We start from the raw sequence: 14,844 nt of genomic DNA on the forward strand, positions 1-14,844 counted from the left end.
ACAAGATGTCTTGAATTCAAACAAGTTGTTCAACCGAGCGAAAACAAAACAAGAAATAAAGTGGCATGCGCTCTTTTAGCAGATGTATCGTCTTCAATTTCGTCGGCAACCGATAGAACATCGCCCACCGAGAAAAGGGTCAGCGCTAAACAGGCGGCGAGTTTCATCGTAGGAAATACAATTGAAAGTGAAAAGTTAAAATCTGCCCTCTCTAAATACACTAAATTGGATAGGAGGACAATAAATAAGTGCCTTAACAGAAACAAACAAATTGTACATAAACATGACATGAATACAAAATGTATAACACGAAAACCAAGAAAGGATAAACTCTCCGAAGAACTTAAAGAGAAGGCAAGACAGTTTTGGATTGAAAACAGCCAGCCAGTTAACGATAAGAAGAAAGTTGTTAGGCAGAGAATTTCGAAAAATAAATATGCAGAAGATGTCAAACATGTTCTTACTACGACTCAATTCAATGTTTATAAGCAGTTCATGAAAAAGAGCCCGGATGTCAAAATAGGCCAGAGGAGTTTCGAGTCATGTAAGCCGTATTTTATTAAATCAACCACGAAAAAAGATCGCATTACATGTTTTTGTCGTAAACATGTAGAAGTGAACAGTTTGTTTAAAAGCGCAAAATTGATGCGAAAAAGAATTATAGAAGAATACAATTTAGCAGTTAGCAGAAGAATACACCGTTTGGAATACACTGGATGATTTATTACAAGAGACATTGTGTCCTACTATCGGTGTAGGAGACCACGAGGAACAGTTGCACAAAATTGAGTGTTTAAATAGAAATTGTATAACATGTGGAGTGCATTTACTGAAATTATATGCTGCAGAATTGAGCGACACTGACACTTTAACATGGCAAAAATATGAAAGCATAGGTGCAGGTAGAAATGACAGACAGGGTAGAGAAATTAAGAAACTAAGAATGATGTCCGTCAATACCACTCGCTTTGAATTCTGGTCATATTTCAAGGATATATTACAAGAGTTTCCTATACATCAATTCCAAGCTACCTGGCAAAAAGAACAATTAAAAAACATCACGTCACACTTACCAAATAATCATAGTGTGATGATACACGACTATGCCGAGGACTTCACATGTGAAATGCAGGATAAAATCCAGTCCGAGTATTTCGGGAGAAATGAAATTGCTATACATGTAACTATTTTATACAGGCATAAAACCAGTCATGATCGTTTGAACGATAACAATATAACAAAAAGAATACATATTCTGCATTTTTGAGGAAAATACTCACGACAGAGACTCGGTACATCACGTCCGTAAAACAATCATCAATTATTTAAAACATGATCTAGAATATCAAATATATTTTATTCACGAATTTAGTGACGGGTGCAGTGCACAATATAAATCAAGGATCTGCATGAACGATATAAAAAATAGTTATGAAGATTTTGGTATCCATTGTCAGAGGAATTACTTCGAAATAAGTCACGGTAAAGGCGAGCAAGACGCGGCTGGTTCCCATGTAAAAACCAAAGCCCACATGTCAACCATAAGACGCGAGTGCACCATCCATACAGCAAAGGACTTCCATCATTTCTTAAGCACATCTTTTAAATATCCAGAAACGTCTTCTTTTAAATCTAGACATGACAAAGTAACATTAAAACGAAGATTATTTTTTATGTAGCAAAAGACGATATTGACAGAAATCTTAGCAGTGGCAACAATCGAGCGGTCAAGGCCAACCGGAAGGTTCACAGCATACGATCTGTACAAGGAAACTCAAACCAACTAATGATCAGACAGCAGTCCTGTTACTGTAGTATGTGCATAGCACAGATGTACGACAGGTGTTTTTACATTGATATAATCGGCCAATGGAATAATATTAAATTGTAACATTGTGCATATTTTCTAGACTGCCACGTCAGTAAATTCATGTATGAGATAACAAGCTGTACTGTCGGTTTATTAAATGAGTCGCGTTCTGAGAAAACTGGGTTTAATTCATGTGCGTAAAGTGTCATCCCAGATTAGCATGTGCATTCCGCACAGGCTTATAACGGACGACACTTTCCGCTTTTATGGTATTTTAAGTTTCAAGGAAGTCCCCCCTTACCGAAAATAATGTTTAGGCGGACTGCACAGGCTAATCTAGGACGACACTTTACGCACATGCATTAAGCCCAGTTTTCTCAGAACACGACTCAAATAATCGTACCTATTTTTATTAACTGAAATTTGTGATGGGAGGCGTGGCAGCCTCTAACCTAGTTCTATAAATTTTTAAGTATATCATATGTCAATGATAATGTTGTATATTTAAAATGGAAAGATATTTGCAGATCCGGTGTTCGTTTGTGAAAATTGCGCACTTTTCTAAGATAGTGCGCCGTCGTCAGTATCTAATTAATCTAATTAATGAGTATGCTACTTACTTAGCTTTACAATTATACCCACGTGTAATTAACAAAAACAAGTTTAACACCATTAATTTCCACATCTTTATTTTTTGACCCAATAGTTACCTCCCTCGAACTCCCGCGATGCTGTCAAATTTGATGGCGTGTCTATATTTACGCATGCGCCAGGCCGCCGGTCCATAATTAGATGTGTACATGCTGCCACTATACATAGGGAACTGTTTATTGTTTTCTATCAGTCATTCTTAAGATTTTGTATTTTGAAATGAAATACTTTCAATGCTGTCCATTGTTTCAACTAAACTCGGAAATACTTGGAAACACGGCGTGAATAAAATGTATTATACATCCGTTTTGGAAATGAACGCAGTAAATATTTGTCTTTCTGAAGATCCTGTTAAAAATACTTCAAATATTGTTTCATAGACGCTTTGTACGATTTACTGGCGTGTAACAATGATTGAACGAAGATGGAAAACTACCATTTTAACTAAAATATTTAAATGAAAGCAGTCCCGCGAGCTGCATAGAAAATGAAAACTCGCAACTTAGTTCAATCCCATGTGTTTCCCCACAGCAATCGGTGCACAATATAATAATGATAATAATAATAATGTTTATAACAGAAGTAAATAGCATTATTTGTTTTATTTACTGATGTATCTTGCATGCTGTTTACATCGCCGAAAAAATTAACTTGTATAAATATACTGAAAAGTAGCGAGTACTCTTGGCCAACTACTTACTGACAAAACCGAAGTTGTTTTACTGTTAATATTTTTTTATCCATTTTTATAATTAATAATGCAATTGTTAATGATGCATCAAACTGTAAAATGTACAGTCTAAAAATAAATAAAATAATATCATGTCCAACAAGTTGTTGATCTTTTGGCGTCCGCATATGCGTAGATATGCATCAGAACGTCATTAAAACGACGTTAAGTCTATGTGCAAAATAGCGTGCGACGCACGACGTATAGAAACCATTTTAAAGTCGAAAATCAAGAACATATTTTCCAAACACGGACATTTGTTATCATTAATATAAATTTTGTACTGCAAATAGTGTTCTATTGGGCCGCTAAAACTATAAAATAATAATTCATGTGGCATAATTTTCGTTACCACACAAACAAGCACGTGCATACTGTCTCCGCAACTAATATTTGGGTTTGCCCGTGATTTGCTGCGGAAAAAGTGCATGGTTTTGGACATCTTTATAAAGAGGAAATCAACCGGCTGTCTTGCTAAAAAAAAATCATGCATGGATGAATACATCTCAAAACACGAACCTTGTTCCTAGTTCCTGTTTCACGAGGCAATGCCGGCATACCATGCAGACAAGATACCGTCCTCTTGTTCGTATCATGTTCGTCTTCCATTGTCTCCAACCTGAATATAGCAGGACAAACTTTTCAATATTGTTTGGTTCAATCATGTTGAAATGAAGCACTACATACATTACATGAGAAGAAATAGTCCACAAAGCACGTTTTTATTTCGAAATTATTCCGCTGGAAATGTTGAGCAAATTCATGGTAACTTGCTCGGACATCTATGTTAGCAGAAACAGTAATATGGATGTTTTGCTCGGTTACTTTATCAAGGGAGTTACGCGGACACTGACGCCGATATTTGGGTGAGTTGTATAGCTCGGATTGTTCAGTTAACAGTCGAATTAAAATATTTGTTTTCATTTATCAGTCGCATTATGCCGAAATTAGAGAGCAGGGCATTTTCTATGTGCGTGTTTCCTTACATCGACATATAAATATTTCGTTCGTGGCTTTTCAAAGATCTATCAATAAAAACTGTTATTGATAGATCCTTAAGTAAATATATTTAAAGAAACAATAAATAATAACAATAGCGCATATAATCTTACGTTTATCAAATGATGTGTATACTCAGTTCATTGTTCGTAGTTTTTCGAATTTAACCGCGATTTGTTCAGCCCTTCGAATGCAGTCAGTCAACTCCATTTAATAATGCGATTAATGTTGATAACAAACAGATGATTAAACTTACAACTTGTCAATTAAACATCCTTTCTAAGCCAATGTACTGTATTTCAAATTATATTTACACTAGTGCTTGATATATTTTCAATATTCAGAATGCGTTGAGTTAAGAATTCCAAATGTATATATGTCTGTGATCGTATAGTTATAGTCACAATACGAGACGCGTTGACTAATTTTTGGAAAATACCAAATGTTTCGGTTTCGAATGTGTGTCGTCAGCAAGCGCCAACAAAAGATCTAGATAAGATCTGTATCAAATTACAAAGATTTGCAGAAGCGACCAAATATTATGTAAACAAAGACGCTTGTCGTGTCCTTAATGAACCAAATATATTTGGAATAAAGGTCCTAACATTAAAGCAGCAGAGGCTTTAGCTATTCGGGCTTACATGGGCCTACGGCACTCCTCGCTTTGTGAATAGCCAAGTTAGCATTACATTACAAAACCCTAATGTAAGGTGTTATTCGAGAGCCTTAAGGTGCTAAAATAAAAAGAGTTGTATAGTACGCCAATAAATTGATGGCAGACCCTTACTAAACTTTTTGTTACTGCAAATTATTTATATATTTTAAAGATGACTTGGACATATAAGAAGCATGTTGATGGGGTAGAACAAACAGGACTAGGAGGGCGACGACGACTAACGACGACGACGACGACTACGACTACGACACGAAGACTCAAGACGTACGACGACGACTACGAACGACGACGGATACGACGGCCAGAACCACCCACCACCACCCCACCACCACCACCACCACCACCACCACCACACACTACCTACTACTACTACTATCTACTACTACTACTACTACTACTACTACTTCTACTACTACTACTACTTCTTTTTAAACCCGGATATCCGTTCCCGCATTATGTTGACAACCTATACACTTGTTCAATTATTATTTTGACAGTCCGGACATTCGTTCCGAAGTTATGTTGAAAGCCCCGGCTCTGGATCATACATTATATTGACATCGGTTTCTACAATTAGATGCAAAACTTAACAACATATTATGCACTTATTCAAATAACTGTAACTTAGGAACGTATATATGTGACAGCAGGAATGCAGGAACTAATGTTCGGGATGTCAATATAATGTAGGAACTAATGTCATTTCATAGTTGGCAGTTTTGTTTTGTTTTACTCGCGAACCTGTTACTTTAAATCTATGGGGAGTGTTGTTATTACCGATAACTGATACGTTTTATTTAACTCGCGGTACAAGTCAGAACAGAACAATACTTAATTACAACCCAGGTATGCATGATTCAACAATATATTGAGACTTTGGTCTGCTTATTTGATGTTTGGGTAACCAATCTTCAAGACTAATTGTTCGCCAAAAGTGTTTCGAAGTATTATTTGTATCAAGATTATATGTTTTTGTTGAAATATTTTCCAGTGCACGTCATAGTTGCTCAATTAGAATTAAATATTTGTATTAGTATTTCATCAACGATTTCACCACCACCTTATTGTTATCAGTTATAATCAGTTGTATATTGTGATTTAATCACCTCGAATGCATGTATACGCGTTTAAATGCGGCACCTTAGGAATTTCCAATTTCTATACGCCTTTAAGGTGTATTTCTTTCATCAAGCTTATCCTTTACAACGAATCCAAAAATTCTATAGTTTTGGGTTATTGGCATAATTGCGGTCGCGTTGGCTAATTGTAAAAAATACCAAATGTTTCGGTTTCAGATTTAGGTTATTTGTCTTCTACAGACGTCAACACAAGTTTTGGAGAATACGTTCAAGTAAAAAAAATCGTCACTTTGCCAATGTGCAAAACTAAAGAAGCTTTAGGCCTCACATTCAATGAACACAGGTATTTATTTTTTTATTTTTTTATTTCTATATATAACCAGTTTTTAACTCGGCTTAGATTTAAAAAACAAAAGTTATGTTCCTACCAGAACGATTTTAGATCTCGGTGAAGATTACATTATAATAAATTTTCTGACCAAGTTTCATGAAGATTAGACTCAAACTGTGACATCCTCAGCGTTGACAGGATTTTAATATTAATATATGGGCAGCCGACCCGCCCCTTGGCGGTTATATTTTACAACGGACCGGAACCAATTCCGAACTCAGCTGATATATCATAAAGACAAATGTTCCGACCAACTTAAATGAAATTGCACCATAAATGTGACTTTCAGGGTTTTAACAGAGTTTTATATATCCATATAAGAAAAACTGACCTGTCCAATTGTGGTAATGTTTTTTCAACGGACAGGTTACATTTTCGAACCCAACCGCTCTTTTATCTAACAAATCTTCAGACATAACGTTATAAAACACAGACGATACATATATTGTGTTTACACAAGGTTTTACAATAGCCATATACAGAAAACTGTCCCGCACTTGGCGGCCATGTTTTTCAACGAACCAAAAGCATTTTCAAACTCAGTCGAGATAATAGAACAATTGTTCTGAGCAACATTTATGAAAATATATAACTTATATAAATGCGATTTTAAGAGCGTTAACAAGGTTTTACTATAGCCATATAAGAAAAACTACCCCGCCCCCTGACGGCTATTTTTGTACATGAGCCGGAATCATTTCCGAATTCTGTCGCGATATTATAAGATAAAATGCTCTGACCAAGTATTCTGGAGCGTGGAAAAAAATGGTTTTAATATAGCCATATAAGAAAGACTGACCCGCTCTTTGGCGGCCATATTTTTTTAACAGACCGGATCCATTTTAAACTTAGAAAAGATATCATTCGAACAACCGTTTCGACCAAAATTTATGAAGATGGGACCATACATGTTACTTCTAGGGGGAAACAAGGTTTTACTATGTACATATTAAAACACTGCTCGGCCCTCTGGCGGCAATGTTTTTCAACGGACGGGAATCATTTGTGATGTTTACTGAGATATCATTAAAACAAATATGTTGACCAAGTTTTATGAATATTGTACTATATATGTGACATGCAGAGGATTAACAATGTTTTTCTATGGCAATAAAAGACAAACTACTCCGCCCTACGTCGCCAATATTTCACAATGAACCGAAACAAATTTTTAAACTTCAACGAGATATCATTAAACAACTGTTCCTACCAGGTTTCTAGTAGATGAGACTATAAATGTGACTTCTACAGTATTCACAATTTATAACAATAGCCATGCATATGACTTCTGTAATGTTCACAAGCTTTTTCTAAAATTTGACACAGTTTCAAACTCGGCCAAGATGTCATTGGGAAAAAATGGTATAACGACATTTCATGAAATATGAAAATAAATATGGCCTCGAGTGTTTACAATGTAAAGTTGACGAGGGACGGGCAACACACAACACTGATCACAAAAGATCATCATGATCACATTGAACACAGGTGAGCTTAACAGATAAAACAAAAATGAAGCATTTTCAAAATGCAGGCACGTTATTTCGTGTTAAGATAATGCAAAAGCGTGAAATACCCATTTTCCAAATCCATCATGTTTTAACAAACGAATTATTCACTTGTTATGTACTTGATGCTCAACCAAAGCGATATACAATAAAGAATAAAACGCCAAAAATGGTTCTATAGTAAAGAACTTCATAAACCTAGACAGTAAAACAAAGCATGACAGTGCATATAATACACGACTATCATTTCATTTTCATATTCTAAATGTACACACATACGTTAACAAATCTTAACAAATGCTAAAAATAAATAAACCCCATACTCTCCTTCACGTTCTTCAAATTTAATTATTACCGTACAGATTTCCGCAATTTATTGCGACTTTAAATGAAATCCAGGTCTTTTATGCGCCTTTTATATCAATCTATACATAGCCATTATTGCATCAAACCTATTTTTAGAACATGATAAGGTTGCAAATGCGTTTCACTTTCCGGTCGTGAGTCCCTGTAACAGAGGTGAATGACATTACATCCTCTTACCATAAAACGAGTTTCAACATGTAAAATTATTCTTACCGAAACCTCAACTTTAACCTGCTGCATAATAAACACTTGGATTATGTCTTTGTTCTGATCTTGTTATTTATTATGTGTGTAAATTTATCGACGAAGCTTTTGTTCAAAGAAATACTTTTCTTAAAAATACTGTTCAATAAACGTCAGTTCCACTTTGATAGAACCTACGTATTTTTACAATCGATTGCATGTATTTGTATTAGTATTATATAATTACTATTATTTGTTATTAAATGTTATGTTGTTATGTCTAGTTACCGAGCAGATAATAATGTGTGTATTTAAGCATTAAGATGATGTTTATAACAAAAATCTGAATAAACTGTCTGTCTGTCTGTCTGTCTGTCTGTCTGTCTGTCTGTCTGTCTGTCTGTCTGTCTGTCTGTCTGTCTGTCTGTCTGTCTGTCTGTCTGTCTGTCTGTCTGTCTGTCTGTCTGTCTCTGTCTGTCTGTCTGTCTGTCTGTCTGTCTGTCTGTCTGTCTGTCTGTCTGTCTGTCTGTCTGTCTGTCCGTCCGTCCGTCCGTCCGTCCGTCCGTCCGTCCGTCCGTCCGTCCGTCCGTCCGTCCGTCCGTCCGTCCGTCCGTCTGTCCGTCCGTCCGTCCGTCCGTTCGTCTGTCTGTCTGTCTGTCTGTTTGTCTTATAAAAATCATCGTTATCAACATAATCATCATAACCATCATCATCAGCATCATCAGCAGCAGCAGCACCACCACCACCACCACCACCATCATCATCATCATTATCGTACTACTACTACTTCTACTACTACTACTACTTATATGAATAATTATATGACTCTAATTGACATATTTCGTTTAAGCCGATGTTCGATACCAATTGGTGAGTATGCCAGAAATGTACCAGGCAACTAGCATCGCAGCTGTATAGACAAATATGCCATAATGAAAACAACGCTGATTAATGATGTAAATGTTACATATAATTTTTCAACAGAAAATATTGATCTCACCAAGGTCCTCGGATATCTATAAAATTTATACAGTGCATCAGCTTGACAATAATTCCAGGTCAAATACTTTGTATTTATCATTAAAATGCATATACATATTATTAAAATCAAATGTTCTGCGTCATGCGAACATGTCTCTCGTGACAATTACGGCAAGCGTTGCGCCTTCCTAGATTGCGCATCCACCCAGTCTGGTCAGGAGCTACGAGGTCCGCTATAAATCACAGCATGTTTCCTGGGGCCGTATATCAGTAGCTTCTTAAGTTTTCACTTAAGTTAATAAATTTCTTAAATAAATTTCTTAAGTTAAATTTGAAATGTCAAAAACAAAACATGCGACGCTTAGTATTTTTATTTAAGACATTTCTTTAAGAGATAAGGAAGTTAACTTAATTTTGAATATATGAGAACAAATACAAGGAGTAAAGAAATTTATAAAGTTTATGAAGCTACCCGAATTTAACTTAAGTGAAATCTTATGTTCAAAGAAAAAATGGCGGAGATAAAAAAAATAATGCGCAATATTTCAACTATAACTTATTTTTTAACTTCAGAAGCTACTGAAATACGGCACCAGGTCTCTTCAGCGGACGTGGTAGCTCATTACAAGACTATGTGGAGGCGCAAGTACGGATGGATCTGCGCTTGGCGTATATAACATAAGCCTCTCTTTCGCATAACGCGACTCATATGATTTTGTCAAAAACAATTTTATTTACAGTTATATTTTACTATCCGGCAGTCAGTACAATTGAGGGGAGTTTTCGAAACAACTGTTTCTATTGTGTGCATATTTTGCTAGGGTTTACAAAATGAGCATAACTTAATGAACTGGTTGTTGGACACATGTACCCCAGATTCGAACTCGACTAAGATATTGTCTACATAATCAAGTTTCATCAAGATGAAACAAATTGCTTCTATATTGGTAGTTGGATAACGATGTACCCCACAAACTGGTAACATACCGGTAGATGAGCTATCTTTTAATTTGTGTGGTGAATGTGCAGATACAATTATACTTGTTGTACATGTAAAGTTTAGGTTCTATGAACGTCTACCGGTGATTTATTTCTCAAAATATGTTTGATTATATTAAAATCATAAAAAAGGCATTCATACGAAAACTATTTAAATCATGTTAGAGAAATTACATTATAAATAAAACATAATCAATATTTTACCTTCGTCTGTTCTATCAATAAAGTTAAACAAAGGAGTTGCTTCTCAAGCAGCTAAACACGGCATCGATCTACATGTTTGTGCTGTTTTCAGATAAATTAGAGCCTATGGGAGTATTACTTGCATACTATTTATTATAAACGGATACGCATTGTGACATAATGTGGCCTTTAACTAAGCACATGCGTTTTTGGATCGAATTTAAGTACTTTCAATATCATAAAGTTTAAATTACTTCCGTATGGGAAGGATGAACATTGTAAAAAGGAAATGTAATTGCATACATGTGTAACTTCACCCAGACTTGGTTACGTTCGTTTGAATATAACATTTTATTTAAAGAAGCAAACGGGTGAATTCCCTAAACGTTGTTTGAGGGATTACTGTTATTATATTTTGCCGATGAATATGTTAACGCAAATTTATAAACGATAGCGAAATACAATAAACGTATAGTAATTTTGAAACAGTGGTAAAACCGCTGGCTTAAAACAACTAACGTCTTTTGAAGTTAAATTTTACTGCATATCAATAGACATTTCGTATATTTATAGCGCCCGTCAACAAGCACATTGTTATTATTATTAGTTTCCCATTCCCCTTTGAACGTAGCTGACATACCGCTGCCACGATATTCGTCACATTTGCGACGAACCTCTTGTTTATTTTTAGAAAATAACATTTTTTATTTTCTTGTAAATCGTTGGAGCTGTTTTAAGCGTGATTGTCGGCTATAAAAGGCTCACTATCAAAATGAAATCATCCTATACGACTTTTAGGAAAATATATAATTAAATGAACATTTACGACAAATACCTTACATGTGAATAGGTGTGTTGATTAACCAAATAATCGTCACTGAGACAACTAATGACTCATAACTGAACTAATAACCTTACACTGTGTTCATTCTTGACGACTCGCGTTACGTATGCATTTGGTTTCCCATCTAAGTTATCCCACCAATAAATATGACTTAAGAATACCAATCCTCATATATGGTTAATTGACTACCAATAGAAACTACTGTGAATATCAAGAATGCAAACATGCAGTTATTCTTACATTTATCTCGGTCCAGAATAATGGGCGATGTTAAGGATAGATAATTAACACCACTGCATGTTTGTCGGAAGTCGAAGATTCTACTTAAAACCACTCTTACATCGCAATTTTCGCTTTAATCAATGCAAAGCTGAGATATGTTCGCCCTTATTTGACCGGCCGTTATTTCAGGTTATTACGTGGTGGTATTACCACCTTTAGTACTGTAAGTAGACCTGTTTCCATTTGGTCTATCAGACATTCTTCTTCGTGATGCTCGTAAATGGTATTTGTATTCTTTTTCGTCGACTTTAAAATGTATACGGATAATGCTTAAAACATGTTGAGTTTGATTAGATACTGTTTCGTCAAACGAATATAAACATTTGTTATATTATTAGTATACGCCATTTCATTATAAATCATTATTTAAATAAACACTAAATCGACAGCGTATACTGGTTGATTACATTTAGATATTTTAATAATTTCTATACATCATTAAAAACAGAGAGTCTCTGTAGCCTTATTTAACAGGCATATGATATCACTTGTTATATTAGTATAGTTTGTGAAGTCGCAAAATTTCCATGAAACCGTATATATTCGATAGACATTATACAAAGCATTGTTTCACATACATGTGTTGTCTTTTTCAAATGTCAAACTATACATCTATTTAACGCCATCTTTGATTTTGTTATGCCGACAGACGGCCCTCTGTCAGGCCTACATCAGATACTAGTAAGTGACAGGTATTACAGTTCATTTACGTGAAAATGGAATGCTGCTGTCGTCCGGGTCTTGTATAGTTTTCACCTGTTTTGTCTCCTCTACTTGTAACACAATACGGTCTTGAATGTACCGATAAGTAAGGTAGGCAATATAGCAATAGGTACTATTGGATATAAAGATCACGTGTATATGACGTAGGTGTTGTACGCATACAGCTAGTGGAAGAGTGAAAGCGGATGCTACTTCCTATATTACTCGGATATCAGATAGACGCGGACAAAAATGTAATAGGCGGAAATAAAATGTAAATCACTATACAAACTTGAGCTATTATTACAATGATACAACACGCGGTGATATTACGGACTCAAGCGTATGTCTAAATTTCATATTCAAAGCTTTATCTAGAATATCAATACGTGAGAAGAGTTAAACACGCGACACGTCATCGTATGGTATATGTTTTTGCTTTGTTTTTTAAATCCAATATATGGCAAAGTTATGTCAAGACATTTCAATCTGTTTTAAGGCCAACTTTGACTTTTGACCACTTAGTGTGCCCTTGACCCTTCAGGTACGAAAACGGTTGTTAAACACGAAATGCCAACTCCGAATGGTTGTTTTAAATTATGTTAAAATAACATTACAGATGACAAAGTTACAGTCAGAACGAGCTGTTTATGGCAAAAATTGATATATAAACTCTTAAGTTTGACCTTGACCTTGTAGGTACGAAGATTCGTTTAACACTCGACTTGTCGTCTTATAACGAATTGCATTTGTGTCAATTTGTTTGTCGATCAAGTCCATCTATATATTGCAAAATTATGACGGGTAAAGGATTTTTCAAGCTATTTGACCAAATTTGATGTATTACTTCTCCGTTGACCTTGGCCCTTAGGGTAGGGAGAAGGATGTTACTCGAGACACCTCGTTCACTTTTGTATTTAAATTACTGAATATAAGGCAAATTAATTGCAGAAAGAGGATTTAACGCTGTTTTATGGCCAAATTTGACATTTATCCACTAAGTGTTACCTAGAACGTTGAGGTATGGAGACGGGTGCTACACTCGGCAAGTCGTATTATGATCATGAAGTTATTGTAAAATCCATCTACATATGGAAAAGTTATGATTGAGACAAGAAATTTTGCACATTTGTTCAGAAAATAGACCGACAGTTCGACTTCTATATACCGAATTGTTTGAAGGGGGCATAACACATCGAACTTTGAAAAACAATAACACACAAATGACACACACAAGTAAAACTGGATATTTATGAATAACTTTGCAGTCAAAGGGGAGTAACTGTGCCCTGTATTCAATATTAATGAGAGTTGTATCACATGCTACTTAGGCTTTATTTATGACTAAAGTCAACAAGGTATGTCAAGAAACAATATACGGACCCAGATTAATTAAGATTGAGTTAAGATTGGTCTGCAAGAGTGATAATAAAGAATTTATATGATGAGACATGACGACCTATGTTTTGGATGCACATGACCCGCATTTAAAATGAGGTTCATCAAAGTTAAGTCATTAAATTTTTCTTCTAGAATGCTAACAATTTTGTTGTTTTTTTGTTATAGATTTGACATGTTTGTCTAGTGTTTATAGTCGAGCTCTGCCTATATATTGTTACAAAGAAGATTCTGATCAAGTTCGATCAAGATTGAGTCGTAAATTTAGTCTTAGATTTAAACTTATTATTAAATTTAGTTTAGAGTTGTAACATTGTTTTTATACCATTTGACCATGTGACCTAGGTATCGGACGCACGTGGCAAAGATTATAACTCGACCTAGATATTGTCAACAAAAACATTGTTACCAATATATTAAGAGTGGATAAAATGTGGCCTCCAGAGCGATAAAGAGCTAAATATTGCTAAGCCACACCAACAACTGGACTCTCGACGACGGACGCAGGATATATACATTATAGTAGTCTTCGCTTTATACACCTCTTGTAGAGGGTGTAGTAAAGCGTATTTGCACACAATTTGAAGATATATATATATATATATCTTTATTATTATTTTTTGGAAAGATTTAGGTGTTAAATACCCTAAAAAAGCATACAAGCCGCTCCGAGAGTAAAGGTATTTTTTGTGGGAGTATGCTTCTGGACCAGCCATGAGGCGTATGCTTAAAATAGGTTTTTGCCGTCCCTGATATATTTTTAACTAATTTTAATTTGAGGCTTCAATACTAATTGTTTCACATGTTATGATTGCACTTACGATTATCACGTCAGTGCTATAATTATACAAAACTGTTTAGTTATGCATATGCGTCTACTATATTACAGTATTGCATGTTCCCCAGCTATTATTTTGGTAAGTGCCAAAATCTTTAAACATTTCTTTCCTCTGGTCGTAAAACTAACAGGTGGTGTGATTCGTTGTGTTGATGGTTTTGAAATCGGTTTTGTTTTATCGCGTATTGCTTTTTCGATCTATTAGGAGAAGCACCCGTCCCGTC

This window comes from Dreissena polymorpha, chromosome 13 (assembly GCF_020536995.1).
Source record: "Dreissena polymorpha isolate Duluth1 chromosome 13, UMN_Dpol_1.0, whole genome shotgun sequence".
Lineage (NCBI taxonomy): Eukaryota > Metazoa > Mollusca > Bivalvia > Myida > Dreissenidae > Dreissena > Dreissena polymorpha.